The sequence below is a fragment of the Oncorhynchus masou genome, chromosome 21, assembly GCF_036934945.1.
Source record: "Oncorhynchus masou masou isolate Uvic2021 chromosome 21, UVic_Omas_1.1, whole genome shotgun sequence".
Classification (NCBI taxonomy): Eukaryota; Metazoa; Chordata; class Actinopteri; order Salmoniformes; family Salmonidae; genus Oncorhynchus; species Oncorhynchus masou.
In genome coordinates this window covers 17,224,363-17,246,065 of record NC_088232.1, presented here as the reverse complement: position 1 = coordinate 17,246,065, position 21,703 = coordinate 17,224,363, and the positions used below count along the sequence as shown (strand labels likewise).

The 21,703-nt window shown below is 44.0% G+C and overlaps 1 long non-coding RNA gene across 2 annotated transcripts; it reads left to right on the top strand.

The window, feature by feature from the left end:
* Window positions 1-15,929: 15,929 nt before the first annotated feature.
* Window positions 15,930-21,181, top strand: LOC135507346 (uncharacterized). Of its 2 annotated transcripts, none has more exons than XR_010450647.1 (3): window positions 15,930-15,997; window positions 16,100-16,182; window positions 21,126-21,181. It is a non-coding gene; the product is annotated as an uncharacterized LOC135507346 (long non-coding RNA). The 2 variants fall into 2 exon arrangements; XR_010450648.1 differs by lacking the exon at window positions 21,126-21,181 and adding an exon at window positions 19,054-19,241.
* The last annotated feature ends 522 nt before the right edge of the window (window positions 21,182-21,703 follow it).

Genomic DNA, 21,703 nt, shown 5'->3' with positions numbered 1-21,703 from the left:
CTGGTTACCCTCTGTGTCCTGGTTAAAGTTAGTGCAGTAAATAGGGAATATTGGGTGCCATTTGGGACACATCCCGAGTTTAGGAAACATATAGTGAGGACAACAAGGACCGAGTTTGAGAAAAGTGCTCCAAAATCAAATCTAAGTTTAGTCTTGCGGACCAGACTTTCTCCCCAAGCTCTATGCAACAGCCACTGGACAGGGTTAGACTGAATTTTATGAAAAGGAACCCTCAAGGAATACATTCAGTTTATTAGGTACATCACCCCATTCACAAAAATGGTTCGCTCCTCCAGACAGTGGGTCACGTTGCAGTAGCTTGCTATATGAAGCAGGCAGACAGGCATAGAGGCATTCAGTTGCTGTTCATTTTAATGTTATAATGGGCAAAATGAGTGACCTATGTGACTTTGAGCGTGGTATCACCGTCAGTGCCAGGTGTGCTGGTTCCAGTATCTCAGAAACGGACGGCCTCCTAGGCTTTTCACACACGACAGTGTCTAGGGTTTACTGAGAATGATATGACAAACAAAAAACATTGTCAGTGGCAGTCCTGTGGGCGAAAACAGCTCATTGATGTTGAAGCAGAATGGCACGAATCATGCAAGCTAACAGGTGGGCCACAAACAGGCAAATAACGGCGCAGTACAACAGCAGTGAGCAGAACGACATCTCAGAACGCACAACTTGTCGGTCTTTGGCACGGATGGGCTATTGCAGCAGATGACCACACACGGGTTCCACTCCTGTCAGCTAAAAACCAGAAGACGCAGCTCCAGTGGGCACGCCATCAACACTGGGAAATTGAGTAGTGGAAAAACATTGCCTGGTCCGGCGAATCCTGGGTACTGTTGCGATATCCTGTTGACAGAGTCAGGATTTGGCGTAAGCAGTATGAGTCCATATGACCCCATCCTGCCTGGTGTCAACGGTACAGGCTGGTGGCGGTGGTGTAGTGGTGTGGGGAATGTTTTCCTGGCATACATTAGGTCCCTTGATACCAATTGAGAAACATTTGCATGCCCCAAGGAATTCAGGCTGTTCTGGAGGGTGGTCTGACCTGGCACTAGATGTGTGAACCTAATAAATTGGCCACTGAGTGTATGTCAACGTATGTTTAATACTTCCATCAAAATATGTTTTATTATTCTATGAATCATCTCACAGCCCTGCAACTAGGACTGTTGCGGTGACCATATTACCGCCACACCAGGAGTCATGAGTCATGACCGCGGTAAAATTCCACCTGACTCTTGACTCTGGACATGTGTTGGTAAAACCCAACTCGCTAAATACCTGAGCTAATGGCCTGGTACTTAGTGCTCTGTTGTCCCTCTAACAACTCTGACATCAATGCAAATGCAATCAAAATTCACATCATAACAACAGCATACATTTTTTACAACTCACCTCACTGTGATAATCAATTTGAAGAGATACTTAACATGTGAGACTGGCAGTTTTGACCGGCTGACAAAATGTCATGACTGCCACAGCCCTACCTGCAATACTTTCGTAAGAGATAGAATGTCTAGTTTACAACCCTCAACCAATCACAAGGCTGGAATACTTTCCTTGGAAGTTTCCTTCCTCGTCTTGCCTTTTCCTGTATAATGTCATCATCAGTAATGGCAACATGGTCAACTTGGAGTAGTCTGCATCCCAAATGGCACCCTATTCCCTATATAGTGTACTACTTTTGACCAGGGCCCATAGTGCAGTAAATAGTGCACTACAGGGGATAGGGTGCCATTTGGAATGTACAGGTGATCTCTGATCTGCCCCTCTTTGTTGCTCTGTTGACATGTAATTAGGGCAACCATAGAAATATAATTACTAGAGAAGAAAAAGCCCCTCAGACAACAATTAATTTATACTTGAATGGGAGTGCTCATTCTAGTAATTTTATTTATATGGACCCAACCCAGTGCAGACTGCCTGCCTGTCAATGTAGAGAAATGGAGTGGCCAACATGAAAAGGGACATGGTCGGAAGTGTGCCTACTCAGGCCATGCTAAACCCCCTTGGCCCTGCTCCTAGTGCTTTGATGTGACTGTAGAAAAGCTGGGCCCTGTGAACTACAAAGCCGCCGAGACCATTCACCCCAGGACCCATAGACCACAAATCCCCATTCCCTGTCCTGTCTGTCTCCACCGCAGAGCTACTCAGGTTACCAGGCCTACTCTGAGACATAGAAGTAGGGATCGTAGCAATCGAGGAAACACAAGCTAATTCATTAGGACAGGATCCAGTGGAAAGCTGAGTCACCTGTCATTACGGTTGTTTATACCATATTCAACAGGCTATTACAACAGGTAGCCTGGCTTATTGTACATCGCAGGTGTTGACTGCAATGCGCGCACGCACACACACGCACACACACGCGCACACACACACACACACACACACACACACACACACACACACACACACACACACACACACACACACACACACACACACACTAATATACCTGGGCATCACTTATCTTGTTACCTTGTGAGTGATTAAACTCTGTTACTAAACCCATTCTATCCCTGAGCCCCCACTAATGTGATAGTCCTAATGTGTTACAGTCATCACACATCTCCCCATCACCACCCTACTCCAAACCACCCCATCCTGTCCACCTCCCCCACCCTCCTGCCCGTGTCTGAAAGATGTGTCTTGATTTGATTAGTTGTTCCAAGCCAGAGTGTGTGGAGGGAGAGGAGAGAGAGGTGGGCTTTTTGTTGGGGCATAATCACACTAATTGAAATGACTCCCCCCTGCGTCTCTCTCCGGTCCCTTCCCCTTGCCCCCCCCTCCCCCCACCTGTCTGCTTTCCCCTTCTCTACTTTTCCTCCAGCTTTACTTCTTTGTCTCTCCCAGTCTCAGGTTAGGTTGAGTAGATCAGAGGTTCCGTCATTATGGAAAGCCCTTGAAGTGAGCTCTGCCTTTCGCATTGAAATGTGTCCCTAGCCAGTAATGAAACGTCTGTACACATGTATCATTTAGTATTTGGGAAATTATGCGGCATAAGTGAGTGGGTGTCTGTTTGTTTGTTTGTGTGAGAGAGAGAGAGAGAGAGAGAGAGAGAGAGAGAGAGAGAGAGAGAGAGAGAGAGCGTGCTCATGGTTGGGTGATATGATCTGAATAATTTCACTTGTGGTAAGGCATTGGTTATATCTTTTATTATCTTCCCTTATTTTAGCTCTTCTCCAAAGATCTAAATACAAGTGCTGTTCATCGCAACACATTCAACATTCTCAGTACCACAGTTCAATATCACATCCTATTCAGTCTTTCCTTTAGAATAACACCATTGTCACCAAGCTACCTGCTTGAAGTCATTCTTCTTTGCGTAACACTTTGTGTCATTGCCTTGAGTGGGATGCTTTAGAGAATTCTTCTTTCCTACTTCGAAAACAACGGGCATCTGTTTTTCAAAACCCTTGGAGCCTGCTTTGAAATCAGAGAAGGCAAGCAGTATAAAAATGAAAGCCGAGAGCAGATGTTCTCTAATTGCTGGTCTTTGGGGTTGAGTCATATGTAAGAACGATGTGGATGCTACTACCATGATTACGGATAATCCACTATAACTTAATGGTAAATAATGTTTTGTGTAACTTTTATTGTAAATAAGAATAAAATATGTTTCTAAACACTTATACATTAATGTGGATGCTAACATGATTACGGATCATTCTGAAAGAATCGTGAATAATGATGAGTGAGAAAGTTACAGAGGGTCAAAGATCATAACCCCAAGACATGTTAACCTCTCACCGTTACAATAACAGGGGAGGTTAGCATGTCTTGGGGGTATGATATTATGGACGATTCATTCAAGATTATCCGTAATCATGGTAGCATCCACATTAATGTATAAGTGTTTAGAAACATATTCTATTCCTTTTCCTAATATTGAGTTGCACCCCCTTTTGCCCTCGAAACAGCCTCAATTCATCGGGGAATGGACTCCACAAGGTTCGAAAGCGTTCCACAAGGATGCTGGTCCATGTTGACTCAAATGCTTCCCACAGTTGTGTCAAGTTGTCTGGATGTCCTTTGGGTGGTGGACCATTCTTGATACACACTGGAAACTGCTGAGAGTGAAAAACCCAGCAGCGTTGCAGTTCTTGACGCATTCAAACTGGGGCACCTGGCACCTATTACCAAACCTTGTTCAAAGGCACTTAAATCTTTCGTCTTGATCATTCACCATCTGATTGGCACACATACACAATCCAATAAAGTCTCAATTGTCGATAGGCTTAAAAATCCTTCTTTGACCTGTCTCCTCCCCTTCATCTACACTGATTGAAGTGGATTTAACAGGTGACATCAATAAGGATTATAGCTTTCACCTGGACTCACCTGGTCAATCTGTCATGGAAAGAGCAGGTGTTCCTAAGGTGTTCCTAACGTTTTGTACACATTCTGTAATATATGTTGGAATGTATTTAAAATGTATTAAATATAAATAATTTTGCCAATCCTAAAATGTTTTATCAAAAAATATATTTTACATTCAAAAAAATCCATATGGGTACCACCAGAACTTTTATGGGCCTCTTGTGATCTAGATCTTAAAGTAGTCTCTGAGCTCCAAAAGTAAGCCCAATAAAATTTGTCCTTGTTTTGGTTGGGGTTTGCTAATAGATTTGAAAGCTATTTTGTCTGTGTGTTCTACGACAAGGTCCCCCTGTACTCCAGCCTGCTTTCAAATGGAATGGTTTCATTTTCACTTCACAATATTGTGAAGGGAAACAGAACAATTATGTCTCAAATCTAAGCTACTTGTACTCACCAAGTAAGTAACAGTCCAACCATTCTAAGTATCTTCTAAAATGACATCCCTGCATGACCCCAATAGGATATAAGGATATATCTAGGATATAATATTGGGATATAATACAATATAATATTGTGGCAGCAGTACCCATCTATACTCATCTCATCAGGCAAACAAGGGGCAGATGGTCGGTCAGCTGAGAATTCAATCTACCCCATCATCTTACCCATCTGGGGAGTGATAGGAAGGGTAGAGGGGGAGATGGGGGAGAGGAGGGAGGGTGGAGGCAGAGAGGATGGAGGAAGGTAGGAGAGGTAAGAGGGGGAGGCAGGTAAGAGGGTTGAGGGGGAGGGGGAGGCGAGGAGGGGAGGGGGAGGTGGGAGGTTAGGCAGGAGAAAGGGAGGAGGGGGAGGTTAAAGAAGGAAGAGAGGGAGACAGCAAACTAAGGGAGGAGGGAGGGGAGGATATAAGGAGAGGATAAACAGTGTTCAGGGGTGAAAAAAGGGTCATTCAGCTGATTGAATACAACTCCACACTAACTGATCTGCTGTTATTGGGTTTCTTACATGATTATGACATGGTAATGGATTTAGCCATCTGACTGAATTGATCAAAAATGTGTTGAACTGACTGCTGGCCATAAGGTGCTGAGAGAGATATGCACTCATGGAGAAGCCGTGTCACTAAGTGATCGAAAGCAGTAGTCGGAGCAACGTAGCGACTTCAAATCTACTCAGAATAGTATCTTGTTAAGTTAGCCTTAGTTGTGTATAAAAATCCTCATCTGATGGAGATAAGAAAAGATGGTGATGATATCTGTGTGCGCAGAGGCCCCGGCGCATTGTAACAGTCTGTCTTACAGAGACACACAGAAGTGGATCCCTGCAGAAAGAAAGAAAGAAAGAAAGAAAGAAAGCAGGGATGAGGAGACATTGATTTTAGTCATTGTGCCAAAGCCTTTTTCCTTCCACTGCTGTCGGCAGAATCCATATGTCATTAGTCTTCCTCCACAGCACTGATGCCATAATAATGCTGTAAGTCATTAGGCATACGTTATCTAGCCTAATAATATCTAGCCTCACAAATACAGCCTGTTTTTACTGTGGTTATATTAAATATATACACCGGTATTTATAGTATTATTTGTAAATGTGTGTGCTATTAACATTATGTATATAATACTACACTCTTTTTTGAGTAAGCCCTTTGCCTTAAAAACTGCATCATCACTGGTACAGAGTACTGAGTACAGTACTGTACAGTGCCAGGGACATTGGGCAGAAAAAACATTACATTACTTAAGTGTAGAGTAAAACATTTGAGCTGAAAGACAATTGTTCACCAATAAAAGACTAATTCAGAAAAAACAATAACTACCTTGATGGTGTTATTGTTAGGTTCAGACAATTCCCTCTGTATCGCCAAGACAAAGAGGTCAGGCATCGCTAGTGGAAGCCATGCCACACACACACACACACACACACACACACACACACACACACACACACACACACACACACACACACACACACACACGCGCGCGCACAAGCACACGCACACACACACAGACTGTCCTCAACATCATTCTATCTCTCCTTTCTGGAGAATGGCACCACAAAGAGCCAGAAAGCCCAGCACCAGACGGTACAGCAACACTGAAGAGAGAATGGACAATGGGCACCTCTGAACCAGTCCTTTCACCACCATCAGTGCCCATGTACGAAGGCCTGAGGTTGTGCCCCAAATGGTACCATATGCCCTATAGTGTACTGCTTTTGACCAGGACCCATAGGGCACGATATACGGGTTTAGGGTGCCATTTGGAATGCACACTGAGTCAGCTCAGACCCTCTACAGTACAGAATGTAGCGTTTTATTGCATCATGAACCAGTCCTTTCTCTTCTCATCAAGCCTAGGAGCAGATGAAGAAGGCCTGGATAGAGATGATGCCACTGTCTTGTCCTTCTTTGTCATCCTTGCCTGTGACCATGCACGAATAGGCCTGAGTCAGCCCAGACCCACTAACAAAGAATATAGTGCTAGGCTCCTTGTCATTGCACTGTAATCTGTGGCAGTGACGTCATACCTTTCATCACTTTGTTAATTAGTCAAACAAAACATTTCGTTTATCTGTGTGTGAGACAGAGTGACAGGACCAGGAAGGCGACCTTAAGGATAGGAACAGTCACGAATCAGACGCATTCCAGCTAAAATAAAATATAACATCATCACAACCCGGAAACCCCAACCTCCTTTCTCCTTGAATCGTTGATATATACTTTCTAAGGCTGTCAGAGGTATGATGTGAAACACATTCTCCAAAGATTTGTCATCTCCACGGAACAATAATATAAACACAACATGTAAAGTGTTGGTGCCATGTTTCAGGAGCTGAAACAAAAGATCCCAGACATACTCACAAAAATCTCTCAAATGTTGTGCACAAATTTGTTTACATCCCTGTTAGTGAGCATTTCTCTTTTGCCAAGATAATACATTCACTTGACAGGTGTGGCATATCAAGAAGCTGATTAAACAGCATTGTCATTACACAGGTGCACCTTGTGCCGGGGAAAATAAAAGGGCACTCTAAAATGTGCCGTTTTGTCACACAACACAATGCTACAGATGTCTCAAGTTTTGAAGGAGCGTGCAACTGGCATGCTGACTGCAGGAATGTCCACCAAAGCTGTTGCCAGAGAATTGAAAGTTCATTTCTCTACCATAAGCCACCTACAACATCATTTTAGAGAATTTGGCAGTACATCCAACAGACCTCACAACCGCAGACCAGGTGTATAGCGTTGTATGGGCAAGTGGCTTGCTGATGTCAACGTTGTGAACAGAGTGCCTCATGGTGGTGGTGGGGTTATTGTATGGGCAGGCATAAGCTACGGACAATGAACACAATTGCATTTTATCGATGGTAATTTGAATGCACAGAGTACTGTGACGAGATCCTGAGGCCCATTGTGAGGCCCGTTTTTTTTAAAGGTATCTGTGACCAACAGATGCATATCTGTATTTCCAGTCATGTGAAATCCATAGATTAGGGCCTAATTCATTTCTTTCAGTTGACTGATTTCCTCATGTGATTTTGTTTATATTTTTGTTCAGTATATAAAGGAATGGAGAGATGGAAACAGTCACACTCTTGAAGACCTGAGTGAATAGGTCATCAGATACTGTAAGTCCTCCACATGAAGGTGTTCTAATGCTACTAGCTTAAAATGTGCATTTTATCAGTATTTATGTTGACTTTGTGTTCTAAAACTGGATAAAGAATCAAGTGTCAAATATGCCCCTCAAGACTCGGTTCCAAGACCTTGATTGTTCTTAACATTTTATGTTACCTTGTGTATAAAAACCCCTACAACCCTTATCCTCCAACTCTACTAGTATTACCCTCTCATGTTTATCACGCTCCCCACCCCGTCTCCTTCCTCTCCCAGGCACAGGTCCTATCTCAGCCTGTGGAGACACAACACAAGTTGTGAGGAAGGAGGGGGGAAGCTGGGAAACACAGGGGGGTGAAGACAGTGGGAGGAACTTGAGCTTGTTTCTCTCTATGATGACACTGAGAAGACAGGAGAGATTTCCCAGCCATCCCAGCCATTGCCACACATGCCAACGTGACTATTAAGCCTAAGCACAGAGAGACAGAAAGGTGGGAGAAAAAGAGAGAGGGAGGGAAGGAGAGAAACAGAGAGCCAGAGATGGAGAGAACAAGTGAGAGAGAGAGCATCCTATCTGTCATCATCTTATCCCATCAGTAGAGATGACATCACACCTGCGGGAATCCAGGTCACAACAACACCTGCAAGAACACTTTTGTCTTGGGAATACTGACCTTGACACACACACGTGCATGCACACATGCGCACAAGCACAGACGCACAAATTCACAATCACGTGTGTGCGCAGCCACTCACACACAAACACAAGCAAGCAGGGACTGAAATACAGTGCATGTTTTCGTTTGTGGTCACTGACATCGTCTGTGAAATGTCTGATATAGGGAGGCCAGGCAGTGTGGTGGCAGGACAACAAACTCTCCCTCAAGCTGATTGTGGACTACAGGAAAAGGAGGTCAGAACAGGCCCCCATTAACATCGACAGGGCTGTAGTGGGGAGGGTCGAGAGTTTCAAGTTCCTTGGTGTCCACATCACCAACAAACTATCATGGTCCAAACACACCAAGACAGTCGTGAAGAGGGCACGACAACACCTTTTCCCCCTCAGGAGATTGAAAAGATTTGGCATGGGTCCCCAGATCCTCAAAAAGTTCTACAGCTGCACCATCGAGAGCATCCTGACTGGTTGCATCACCACCTGGTATGGCAACTGCTCGGCATCCAGTCCATCACTGTGGCCAAGCTTCCTGACATCCAGGACCTACAAACTAGGCATTGTCAGAGGAAGGCCCAAAAAATGGTCATAGACTCCAGTCACCTAAGTCATATACTGTTCTCTCTGCTACCTCACAGAAAGCAGTACCGCGGCGCCAAGTCTAGGTCCAAAAGGCTCCTTAACAGCTTCTACCCCATGCTATAAAACTGCTTACATTGAACCCCCCACCACTTTGTCTTTACACTGCTGCTTCTCGCTGTTTATTGTCTATGCATAGTCGTTTTACCCCTACCTACATGTACAAATTACCTCGACTAACCTGTACCCCCGCACATTGACTCGATACCGGTACCCCCGTATATTGCCTCGTTATTGTATTGTTTTTATTTTATTTTATATTTTACTTTAGTTTATTTAGTAAATATTTTCTTAACTGTATTTTGTGAACTGCATTGTTGGTTAATGGCTTGAAAGTAAGCTATCCAATTTGAGGTCTACTACACCTGTTGTATCCGGCTCGTGTGACAAATACAATTTGATTTGATTTGATATACCTTAGAAGAGATCAGAGAAGGGTTCGACCAGTTTCAAACCTGCTCTTTTCATTCTCGTGAGTCCCGTTTGGGCTTCATCGAACTTTGGACTACAGGATGCAGCCGAAACCCAAACACTTGTACAGAAAAAAGGCAAATATTTACTTTAACCTTCTTTTTTATTTCCTTTCTCTACATAAAGCAGTCACCTCTATAGCCTAAATCTATTTCAGATATAACCTTCCCTTCCCCCTGTATCCTGTATCCTGTCTCCTCTACTGTTAAGGTCATGTGTGTGTGTGTGTGTGTGTGTGTGTGTGTGTGTGTGTGTGTGTGTGTGTGTGTGTGTGTGTGTGTGTGTGTGTGTGTGTGTGTGTGTGTGTGTGTGTGTGTGTGTGTGTGTGTGTGTGTGTGTGTGTGTGTGTGTATTACTATCCTTGTGGGTACTGGAAATCCCCATTTACATGTAGTCCCCACATGGATAGGAAAACAAGGAACGTTTTCCCTCGCGGCGTCATGTCCAAGGTCCCCACGAGGACAAAGATTATTTTAGGGTGACATTAAGGGTTACAATTAGGGTTAGGGGCTAGGGTTAGGTTAAAGGGTTAAGGTTAGAGTTAGAGTTAGGGTAGGGGAAGGGTTCGCTAACATGCTAAGTAGTTGCAAAGTATCTAAAAAGTAGTAAGTAGTTATCCACCCACCCATCCATTTCAACCAACTACCCTCCTTGGTTGGTTGAGTAACGTTCTGTCTTATATAACCACACCAATCATAACATATCATACTGATCTGAGTGTCCCGGATTTTCATTTACTATGTTACATCTAGTTTATAAGAGCAGACTGGAGTGTGTGTTTGTGTGTGTGTATGTGTGTGTCCGTGTGTCTGTCTGTGTGTGTCTAACAGTGTGTGCTTGTGCCTTGTGCTGCACACTACGTTCCCCGAGTGAAGCCCTTTCATAGTGATCATACAGCAGGACCAATGGTGCCCCTCTCTTTCAACCTTGAAGGGCTGAAAACTTTTCATCCATGCTGCTATATTTGGCATCTCCTTTGTTAGTGTGAAACGCATTAGAGGAATGCATAAGATGATGAGATTCGGGCTCTCTTTGTAGAGAGACCTAATGGGCTTTACAGAGCAAGCGGAACAGAACAGAACAGGACATCCCCGGTATTACCCACGATGCCCTGCAGTGACCAGAGTTCTGACCTCCACTACTACACCAAAAGTTGCTTTCATCCATTTGAAGCAAAGACTTACAGTACAGTGAGTGTATACGTTTTTAGTATGTGTATGTGATCCCTGTGGGAACTGAACCCATGGCCTTAGAGTTGCAATCCCACACTAACAACTGAGCAACTAAGCAACACACAAAAAGTCCAACTAGTACCAGTCCCCCGTGCCCTACCTTAGGGAACCGAAAACTCACACTATCTGTGTGTAGTGTATAGTGAAATATGCCATGTGAGACTTCATTCCTTCACATCCACAGAAACCATATGATGTGTGTATGTGAAGAGGGCAACAGAGAGTAGTGTTTGTGTACGTATTGTGTGTGTGGGTGTGTGGGTGTGTGGGTGTGTGTGTGTGTGTGTGTGTGTGTGTGTGTGTGTGTGTGTGTGTGTGTGTGTGTGTGTGTGTGTGTGTGTGTGTGTGTGTGTGTGTGTTTCATGGAAATTGAAAGGAAGTGTAAAGGAACCATCTGTTTTGTCAACAGACAGTTGAGATGTGTTGTTTTGATAACATGTTAGCGTACAGGCTAATGTAACAACCTGGTCTGGTGACAGCCTGACACAGAAATGGACTGGACGATTCTGTGTGTTTGTGTGTGTGTGTGTGTGTGTGTGTGTGTGTGTGTGTGTGTGTGTGTGTGTGTGTGTGTGTGTGTGTGTGTGTGTGTGTGTGTGTGTGTTTATCATACCAAGTGAGATCACACCAGATTGACTTCAGTATTCAACGTTTGTCCAAGAACCCAGGACGTCGGGAGATGCCTTCAGTACTTTCCACTAGGGGCAACTTAAGCACGTATTACCATGTATGCTAACCGGCTTGCTATGGTGTTGTGAATGGAGTTAGAGGATGAGCTTAAACCGTACGCTTTGGCTCTGGGAATTGTGGGTTCAGTCCAAGTGTTTTAACCTTATCCCAAACCTTAACCAGTCGGAGTTAATGCCTAAACTTAACCATCAAGTTTGACCTGTTTTATCAACCTTAACTTCACCCATAGAAATGTATCCCCCTGGACAAAGGTTGAATACTGAAGGGAGACCATGAGGTCATACTTTACCTGGCCTTGTCCCCATTCCTCATATCTAATGTTAATAATAATTTGGTGGGTGCTTATATTTGTCCTTCACATACAGTCCCAGTCAAAGGTTTGGACACACGTACTCATTCCAGGGTTTTTCATTAGTTTTACTATTTTCTACAATGTAGAATAATACTGAAGACATTAAAACTATGAAATAGCACATATGGAATCATGCAGTAACTGAAAAAGTGTTCAAGGAATCAAAATATATGTTCTATTTGAGATTCTTGAAAGTAGCCACCCTTTTCCTTGATGATAGCTTTGCACTCTCTTGGCATTCTCTCAACCAGCTTCATGAGGTAGTCACCTGGAATGCACTTCAATTGACAGGTGTGCCTTGTTAAAAGTTAATTTGTGGAATTTATTTCCTTCTTAAAGAGTTTGAGCCAATCAGTTGTGTTGTGACAAGGTAGGGGTGGTATACAGAAGTTGGAAAATCATTCCTCATGAAGCTAGTTGAGAGAATGCGAGAGAGTGTTCAAAGCTGTCATCAAAGCAAAGGGTGGCTACTTTGAGGAATATAAAATATAAAATACACTTTTTTGGTCACTACATGATTCCATTTATGTTATTTCATAGTTTTGATGTATGCACTATTATTCTACAATGTAGAAAATTGTGATAATAATGAAAAACTTAACTTCCGGCACACATTGATATATAACCTAATGAGCAACTAATTCTGAAACACTGCGGAATATTGACATAACACACCCCTGGACTAGATTAACAAATAAACTCAGCAAAAAAAGAAACGTCCCTTTTGTCCCGGCTCAGCACTCCTGGTCTCCAGTACGCGTCCTCGGTCCAGGATACCCTTTGCCGGCTCTACGCTCTGTGTTTCCAGTGCGCCTTTACAGCCCAGTGCGTCCTGTATCAGCGCCCCGTACTTGTCGGCTAAAGTGAGCATCCAGCCAGGACGGGTTGTGCCAGCTCTACGCTCCAGACCTCCAGTGCGCCTCCACGGCCCAGTATATCCTGTGCCAGCTCCACGCACCCGGCCTCCAGTGCGTCTCCCCAGCCTGGTACGCCCTGTGCCGGCTCCACACACCAGGCCTCCAGTGCGCCTCCGCAGTCCGGAGCCTCCTGTGAGGGTTCCCAGTCCGAAGCCTCCAGTGATGATCCATGGCCCGAAGCCTCCAGTGATGATCCATGGCCCGAAGCATCCAGTGATGATCCATGGCCCGAAGCATCCAGTGATGATCCATGATCCGAAGCCTCCAGTGATGATCCATGGCAAGAAGCCTGCAGTGATTATTCAGGGGCTCCGGGCCATAGATCGTCGCCGGGGACTCCGGACCGTAGATTGTCGCCAGGGACTGGGAACCCCCACTGGAGGCTCCGGAATGGGGACTGTCACCAGACTGGAAACCGACACTGGAGGCTCTGGACCAGAGTGATGCCTCCAACGAGGGTTCCCAGTCAAGAGCCTCCAGCGTCGGTTTCCAGTCCGGAGTCCCCGGCGACAATCCATAGTTCGATTCCTCCAGCGATGATTCACGGTCCGGAGCTTCCGGCGACGATCTCCACACCAGAGGCGCCACCGAAATTGGCAGAGCCATGAGCGGAGCGGCGTCTGCGTCCCACACCAGACCCGCCACCGAGGGTAGATACCCACCCGGACCCCCCCTATAGGTTCAGGTTTGCGGCCGTAGTCCGCACCTTTGTCCTTTTAATTCTCTATTTTGGTTAGGTCAGGGTGTGACGAGGGTGGGCAATCTAGTTTTCCTATTTTTTTGTTTGGCCTGGTATGGTTCCCAATCAGAGGCAGCTGTCTATCGTTGTCTCTGATTGGGGATCATACTTAGTCAGCCTTTTTCCCACCTTAGTTTGTGGGATCTTGATTTTGTATAGTTGCTATGTAGCCTGCAGAACTTTACGTTCGTTTCGCATTTTGTTGTTTTTCGGTGTTCATTTTAATAAAAGTAAGATGTTCGCCTACCACACTGCATTTTTGTCTCACCAGGGGTGATGGTCAGATTCGCATTTATCGTCGAAGGAATGAGTGTTACAACGAGGCCTGTACTCTGGAGCGGGATCGATTTGGAGGTGGAGGGTCCATCATGGTCTTGGGCGGTGTTTCACAGCATCATCGGACATAGCTTGTTGTCATTGCAGGCAATCTCAACGCGGTGTGTTACAGGGAAGACATCCTCCTCCCTTCCTGCAGGCTCATCCTGACATGACCCTCCAGCATGACAATGCCACCAGCCATACTGCTCGTTCTGTGAGTGATTTCCTGCAAGACAGAAATATCAGTGTTCTGCCTTTGCCATCAAAGAGCCCGGATCTCAGACCCATTGAGCACGTCTGGGACCTGTTGGATCGGAGGGGGAGGGCTAGGGCCATTCCCCCCAGAAATGTCCGGGAACTTGCAGGTGCCTTGGTGGAAGAGTGGGGTAACATCTCACAGCAAGAACTGGCAAATCTGGTGCAGTCCATGAGGAGGAGATGCACTGCAGTACTTAATGCAGCTGGTGGCCACACCATATACTGACTGTTAGTTTTGATTTTGTGACCCCCCCTTTGTTCAGGGACACATTATCCAATTTCTTATAGTCACATGTCTGTGGAACTTGTTCAGTTTATGTCTCAGTTGTTGAATCTTGTTATGTTCTTACAAATATTTACACATGTTAAGTGTGCTGAAAATAAATGCAGTTGACAGTGAGAGGACGTTTCTTTTTTTGCTAAGTTTACTAAGCCCTCCCCTTGACTGAAATTGAAAAAGCATGACCCTCCCCCATTTCCCTCCAGGTAACCATTCTGTAACATTTCAATCCATCCCTTATAGTGTCTTGTCTACCAATATGAGCTGGGCACTTAATAAATGAAATAAAACAATCAATCAAATGTAACCACAAAACAACCCAAACCTGGTTCACTGGGGTGGTGCCAGTAGCATGAGTCAGAGCCAGGGTTTAAAAGGTCACACAAGGGTCAGATTGGTCCTGGCAGCTGCCTGGTGCCTGCCCTACTGTGCCTGTTGGCAGCAAGGCTGATGAGAAGGAACGGATGACAGTACAGTAGCCTGGTTAACCATTAAACGCTACATTTAATGATTATTCTCAATGGCTCCAGGCTAGGAAAACAGAACAGGCGTCCTTGTACCAAATTCAACCCACAACCTCACAACCCCACTATCCAATATATTCACTACTAGATAACAGTATGCCCTTTCTCTGATGAATGTACGGGCATTATAAGAGAGATTGAAAACACATAGAGTGAATGGGTTTACTCTGGGTGAGACCTATATAGCACAACTCAGTCACCAGGTTATTGTGTGTCCTGATAACATGTCACCACTAGTACAACACAGTTACGAGGTTATTGTATGTCCTGATACAGGTCACTGCTAGTTTCTCACTGAGTCATAAATCAAGAGCATTATGGAACTCTCAAAAGGGACTGTTGATGCACAAGCTCTCTGTAACTTTCATAGGAAACTGAAAACAATGTCAATGTAGCCAGATGCCATGAAGAGAAAGGCTACAGGCTGTCTGCCTTAAAACAACAAACACAAACACCCCCGTACATTTTCTCCAGTCCCCAAACAAGCACACGCACATGCACATGCATACACACACATACACACACACACACGCAAGCATACATTTCCTCCAGCCCCCACCCGCAACCATGGAATGTGCCTGTTTGTTTCTTCCAGCCTGCATTGTTAGCCATCAACATGTGTCCATGGCTGCCTGTCCCCTGCCACCAATACCACAAAGACCAACATGCTTCTGCAAGGCTTCAAACACTCTCAAACTCACTCCTGTACATGCATCTTTATATACTCTGAATAGTTGCTCAGTATACTGTATTCATGGAACACTGAGAGGTGAATACTGAGTCATTTGGTAGAGAAGAGGTAGAGCAAGAATGTCGAGAAGTGGGTCTACCATTGCTCCCTCCCCCATCCCTCCTGCAGTAAAAAACATTCCCAGCAGTAATGTAATGGGGGTGAAGGAGGAAGGAAAGGAGAAGAGGATTTTAAAGAAGGCAAATCCGGATAGATAGAAGTAGGTTTCAGAGTAAATTCTAGCTATACTTTTCCAGTAAATGGCTCAGTGAATTTTCTCTCTGCTGTGAAAAGTAATGAAGTATTATATATCAATTCCCAGGGTTTGATCACCAGAATCCCACCCCATATGTGCACTTTCCAACCTCCAGGGAAGATGTGTGGCGACGACACACCCATTTTCAGGTAATAACCTACTCTATATCATGTATTATACTCTATATCATGAGTTACAGAGAGGTGTATCTCAATTTCAGAACATACTTGCTTGCATAAGTTGTGCTCAAGGTTATTCTAGTTTTGTGTTTTATATTAGTCTGCTTAGTTTCAGTTAGTGGTCAGATCAGATTTACTAGTTTTTACTTAGTTTAAGTTTTTATATTATTTAATTCAATGGAGGCTCCTCAGAGGAGGAAGGGGACAATCATCCTCCTCAAGTGAATTTAATTTAAAAAATAAAAAGACAAACATACAAAAAGTCATCATTTTTAGATTAAACTATACTAAAAATATTAATGTCACCAAATAATTGATTAAAACACATTATTTTACAATGAAGGTCTACATTAGCTTCAAAAGCACTCTTTAGGGTAGCACCATAGTGTAGCTGGAGGACAGCTAGCTACCATCCTCCTCTGGGTACTTTGACTTCAAAAAAACACCTTGGAGGAACATGGTTCTCAACCCCTTCCTTAGACTTGCACAGTAATTATGACAACTTCCGGAGGACGTCCTCCAACCTATCAGAGCTCTTGCAGCATGAACTGACATGCTGCCCACTGAATCAAAGGATCAGAGAATGAATCTAGTACTGAAAGCATAAGCTACAGTTAGCTAGCACCCCAACTGATGTAAAGCACAATCTTAACATTATTATTGTGTTAGAGGTTTCAAGCATCATGAAACATCATGAAACCTCTAACAAATGAATTTGACATGGGGAGAAAGTCCATTTTTTGGGGGACCTACTCTAACTTGCTTACCACTTTTTCCATGTGGTTTCTTCCTTCAGACTCCATGAAATGATGACCTCATCCTAAATATTGCTAGATATTTGGTGGCATAGCTGGCTGAGGTGTTGCCAAACGTGTTGTTACGTGTGTTTGCAAAACAGAGGAGGTGAGATCAAGCCCAAGATATAGGGGAGAGTGGGATGGATTTGGGAAACCATACACAAAATTAATCATTTGAACAGTTCAAATTACTAATTTTGTGTATCGTTTCCTAGAAACAATCCCACTCTCCCATATATATTGGGATTGATCTCCCCTCCTCTGTTTGCAAAAGGTGCTGATTGAAAGAACAATTATTTGTGATTTGTTTCTGGTAATTACAGTGAATGGCAGTTTAAAATAATTGCATGTGTCCCAAATGGCACGCTATTTACTATATTTTGCACGACTTTCGACCAGAGCCCTGTCGACCCTGATAAAAGGTAGTGCAGTAAATGGCGAATAGTGTGCCATTTCAGTCATGCGGGAGGGACACTGCATTCAACTGAACATTTCAGACGTTCATGGTCAAAATACCTAAAGCAGTGTCAAAGTAAAAAATCGGAACTTTCTTAATGACTAAGTGTTTCGTTCACTTAAGTGTTTCTTTCACTAATGTCACGGCCGTCTTCCTGGAAGGAATAGGTGGACCAAAGTGCAGCGTGGTGAGCGTACATACCTTTATTTTATATAAAATGTCGCCAACAAAACAAAGGCACGACCGTGAAGCTTAACAGGGCTATAGTGCCACTAACAAAGATAACTTCCCACAATCACAACAGGGAAAAAGGCTGCCTAAGTATGATTCCCTATCAGAGACAACGATAGACTGCTGTCCCTGATTGAGAACCATACCCGGCCAAACACAAAGAAATAGAAGACATAGAAATCAGAACATAGAATGCCCACCCAAATCACACCCTGGCCAAACCAAATAGAGACATAAAAAGGCTCTCTCAGGTCAGGGCGTGACAACTAAAGTGTTTATTCTCTTTGTTTGCTTGTTTGTTTTAATCCAAAAAAGGACTGGACTAACTTGAACGATCAAACACACAGTATATTGTTTAAAACTCTTCTTAATGGCCATTCGAGACAGATAATGGTCCTTGTACCTCTAATCTATGATTTTTGATTAACCATGTGCATGAATGGAATCATCATATTTTTTCAATGGAACCTTTGGCGAGTCTTCTAACATCACCAGGAACTGCTCATAATTATTCAGATTGTCATGCATTGTCGCCAGGAAGAGTACGTGGTAAGGATTTTCCAATATTTTGGAAAAATCCAAGTTACAAATTCCAGATGACTGGATGGAAAACATTCCAAACACATGAATTAACAACATTCTGATTGACTAGGAGTATGAAATAGTTTCAGACCTAAATGTGCTTGTGAGGCATTTATTAGTCAGCTGAATGTCTAGGCACACACACACACACACACACACACACACACACACACACACACACACACACACACACACACACACACACACACACACACACACACACACACACACACACACACACACACACACACAGCCTCCAGTATGTGCCAGTCAGACATCCTAAAGGAGCATCACTCTGTTCGACCTCTCTGAACAGGACAGGACATGACACGACAGGGAGAGACAACGTTCTCCGTCATCCTGTAATTTCCCCAGAACAATGTGTGTGATTTAGAAATGAAGTTATGATTTTCTTTCTGTAAATCTTGCCCTTGAATCGGTTTCACCTGTACTGTTTGGATGGTATTTTGAATCTTCTGGAAAGTGCAATACAACTAACATTACAGTACAGTACAAAACATGTGTGTTATTCCTACTGGTCTCTGAAATCCCAACACACCATATCATAAACCTAGACTCGGGTTACAATATTTTTGTTTATGGCACCCTGTGCCATAGTTGACAGATTTATGATGTCACCAGCTGATAAGCAGTCACCATTCATCATTTAAAACATTTCCAAAAGTAGAACTTCACTTTAACCATTCACAATCAGTGACAGGGCATAATTAGGGGCATGGTTACTATTTACCGTTTTTCTTTTTTCTTTTACAGAGCGACTCCTCTCATTGCCACTTTATGGCACCTGGCTGGGTAGTCAATGGTGGAGGGAAAGTGCAACAAAGGGAGTTTTGTGGGCTATGAATCTCCTAGAGGTTGGACTGCTTCTGCCATCTCTTTATAATGGGCTAATTAAGGAGAACAGTAGCCTGTGGGAACACCACCCACCTTGTGCTGCTTAAAGGCCCACTCCCTAATTTGTAAAATAACAAAATAGCAACCCCGCCCCTTAGTTTGCTATAAAGCTGAAGGATGGGACTGGAGAAGTAACCCGTAGGAACACCACCCATCTTGTACTCCGTAGTGTTGTAAAATAAGACCAGAAACAGATACAATTCTCCTCTACCAAACCTCACAGCACACTCCATTCATAACACTGAACTAGGGAAAGGAATCATGACACTGCATTCACCAATGAAGACACACTGGGTTATTGGAATATTACAAAAGCAGCATTACAAAATGTTTGGGGCTGATGACACATTTTAGATTTTTGGGTCATTCGTTATCCTCTTATTTTTGGAAACGTCAAACGAAACCAAAGACCTGTTGAAGTTACTCCTGTTAAAGCACATTGGGGAATAATTAACCAGAGTAGCTTATAACTGGCTCCTCTCTGTGAACAACTAGACCCTCAGCTCTGCATTGTCTGGTCTCCCACTGTGCTGCTCTGTTCAGACCCCAGCCAGCTTAATTACAAATTGACCCCTAGCCCTAAAGGCACTCCTGTTGACTAAAATCCCCCAGCCAGCCCCAGCCCCCAGCCCCTGGCCTCTGCCCCAAACCCTAGCCCCAGCCAAATTCTATCCCCAACCCCATCCTGCTAGTCAGACCTCAGCCCCAACCTTATCCGGCCCCCAGCCCCAGCCAGTCAGATTCTAGGCCCAGCCAGCTCAAGCCCCCATCCCCAGCCAGCCCCATTCAAGTTAGCGCCAGAACTAATCAGGAAGTCTGCTTTAAAGTACCTGTGGCACAACTACCTTCCCTGCTCAGTCCTCACGTCCATGCTACAGTAGGTGCGCTCTCTTCCTTTCAAAACACTTACCCTTTGTGGTTGCCATATTTGTTCCAGCACGCTGATGATGTTCATCTGTTAATGATATCCTTTGATGTTGAATGAAACACACTCTGGTGCAGAGCTACCTGGGGTTTGAGGCTAGACTAGCTACTGTACCTAGAGGGCTAAGTGCAAACGCACCTCCTTGAAATGAAAATCTGGGAGGTGTTCCTCTTTTTTCCCCCCACAACGATAGGACAGAGAGTGCTCAACATTTAGTCTGATGAAATACATGCTTTGCTGTTGATGACAGGTATAAGAAACTAAAGCCATAATCTGTAACTTCTAAGTACTGAAATGCTGTGTCATATGAGCCTTACTGTATGTTTGGTTTACTGTCACAAAATCTATGCTTCAATTAGAGTTTCCACTTTCACTTTTCAGTTTCAGTTTCAGATGGAGATTAACATGGCAAGTCTGAATTTAGTTGCTTGCTGTGGGTACCGCTGTATACCTACATGCAAATGCTCATAATCTGACATAAAAAGGTTTAGAATTTCTTCTTTCTACCTAAAAAATGTGATGCATAAAGTTGAGCTCTGATAATCTAACTGTCAGTGTGAATCGGACTCCTACTCACAGAACTGAATGGAAATCAATATGTCAGCTATAGGACTGCACCTTGGTGCCAGTACACTATAGTATTATAAAGATTACTTTTGTTCTGGATGAAGGTTTAACACTATTCCTGACAGTGATGTAACTGCCATTTATCTTGTGTTTACCAAGGCTTAGCCTCAATTCCTGTCTATGACTTTCCTGTTCAGTATGGGAAGTGGAGCATTGTTTTTCCGTCTGTTTTTTAAAACTTTGCCATTGAAGACCACTAGTCTGGGTGCCAGTGCGTATCTTCATCAACTAACTTATCAAACTAATACAGAAGCAGACAGGCACCCAGGCCAGATGACCTAAGACTTCCACAAACAATCATTTCTGTCTGTGCAGCTAAAGATATCTGATATGTTTACATGCTTTTCCTGTAAAAACATGGGTGATTGTGTCCCCGCAGCTCCTGATACCACAAGCAGCAGGTCACAGTGTCTGGTAAACAACATGAGGTCAGGAGCCAGGGACCCACAGCATGCCAAGGCTGGCTGAAGACACTTCCTGCTACTGATAGTCAGGAGGATTGGTGAGAAAATCCTGATAAAAGAGGATCAGGAACTGGGTGAGAGTGGACTCCACTGGAGTTGACGCTAGTACTGAAGCTAGGGCGTGGACCAGGGTTGACGCTGGGGCTGGTGTTGGAGTTGTTTGTTTGGGCTATGGAAGATAAGTCAGAATTTACCTCAGGACAATGTGGTGAGCAACAGAGAGTAGAAGTGTGTGTCTTCCCACTTTCTAATTCAGAAGTCAACCTGTGTAATTTCCCCCCCACATAAAACAAATGCCTGTGTTTAAATGACTGCGGATGCTCGTAGCCTGTGCCAGTCAGTTTCTGTTCTCTTGCCAACCCCTTATGGAATTGCCATGCAATGTTTGGCTTGCCAATGACAATAGAGTAGGCAAAAGCTGATCTGGAACCAGGCTAGTATGCTTGGGTGAAAGCAACAGATTTCTGTAAATACAGTCAGGGTTTTTTTCTAG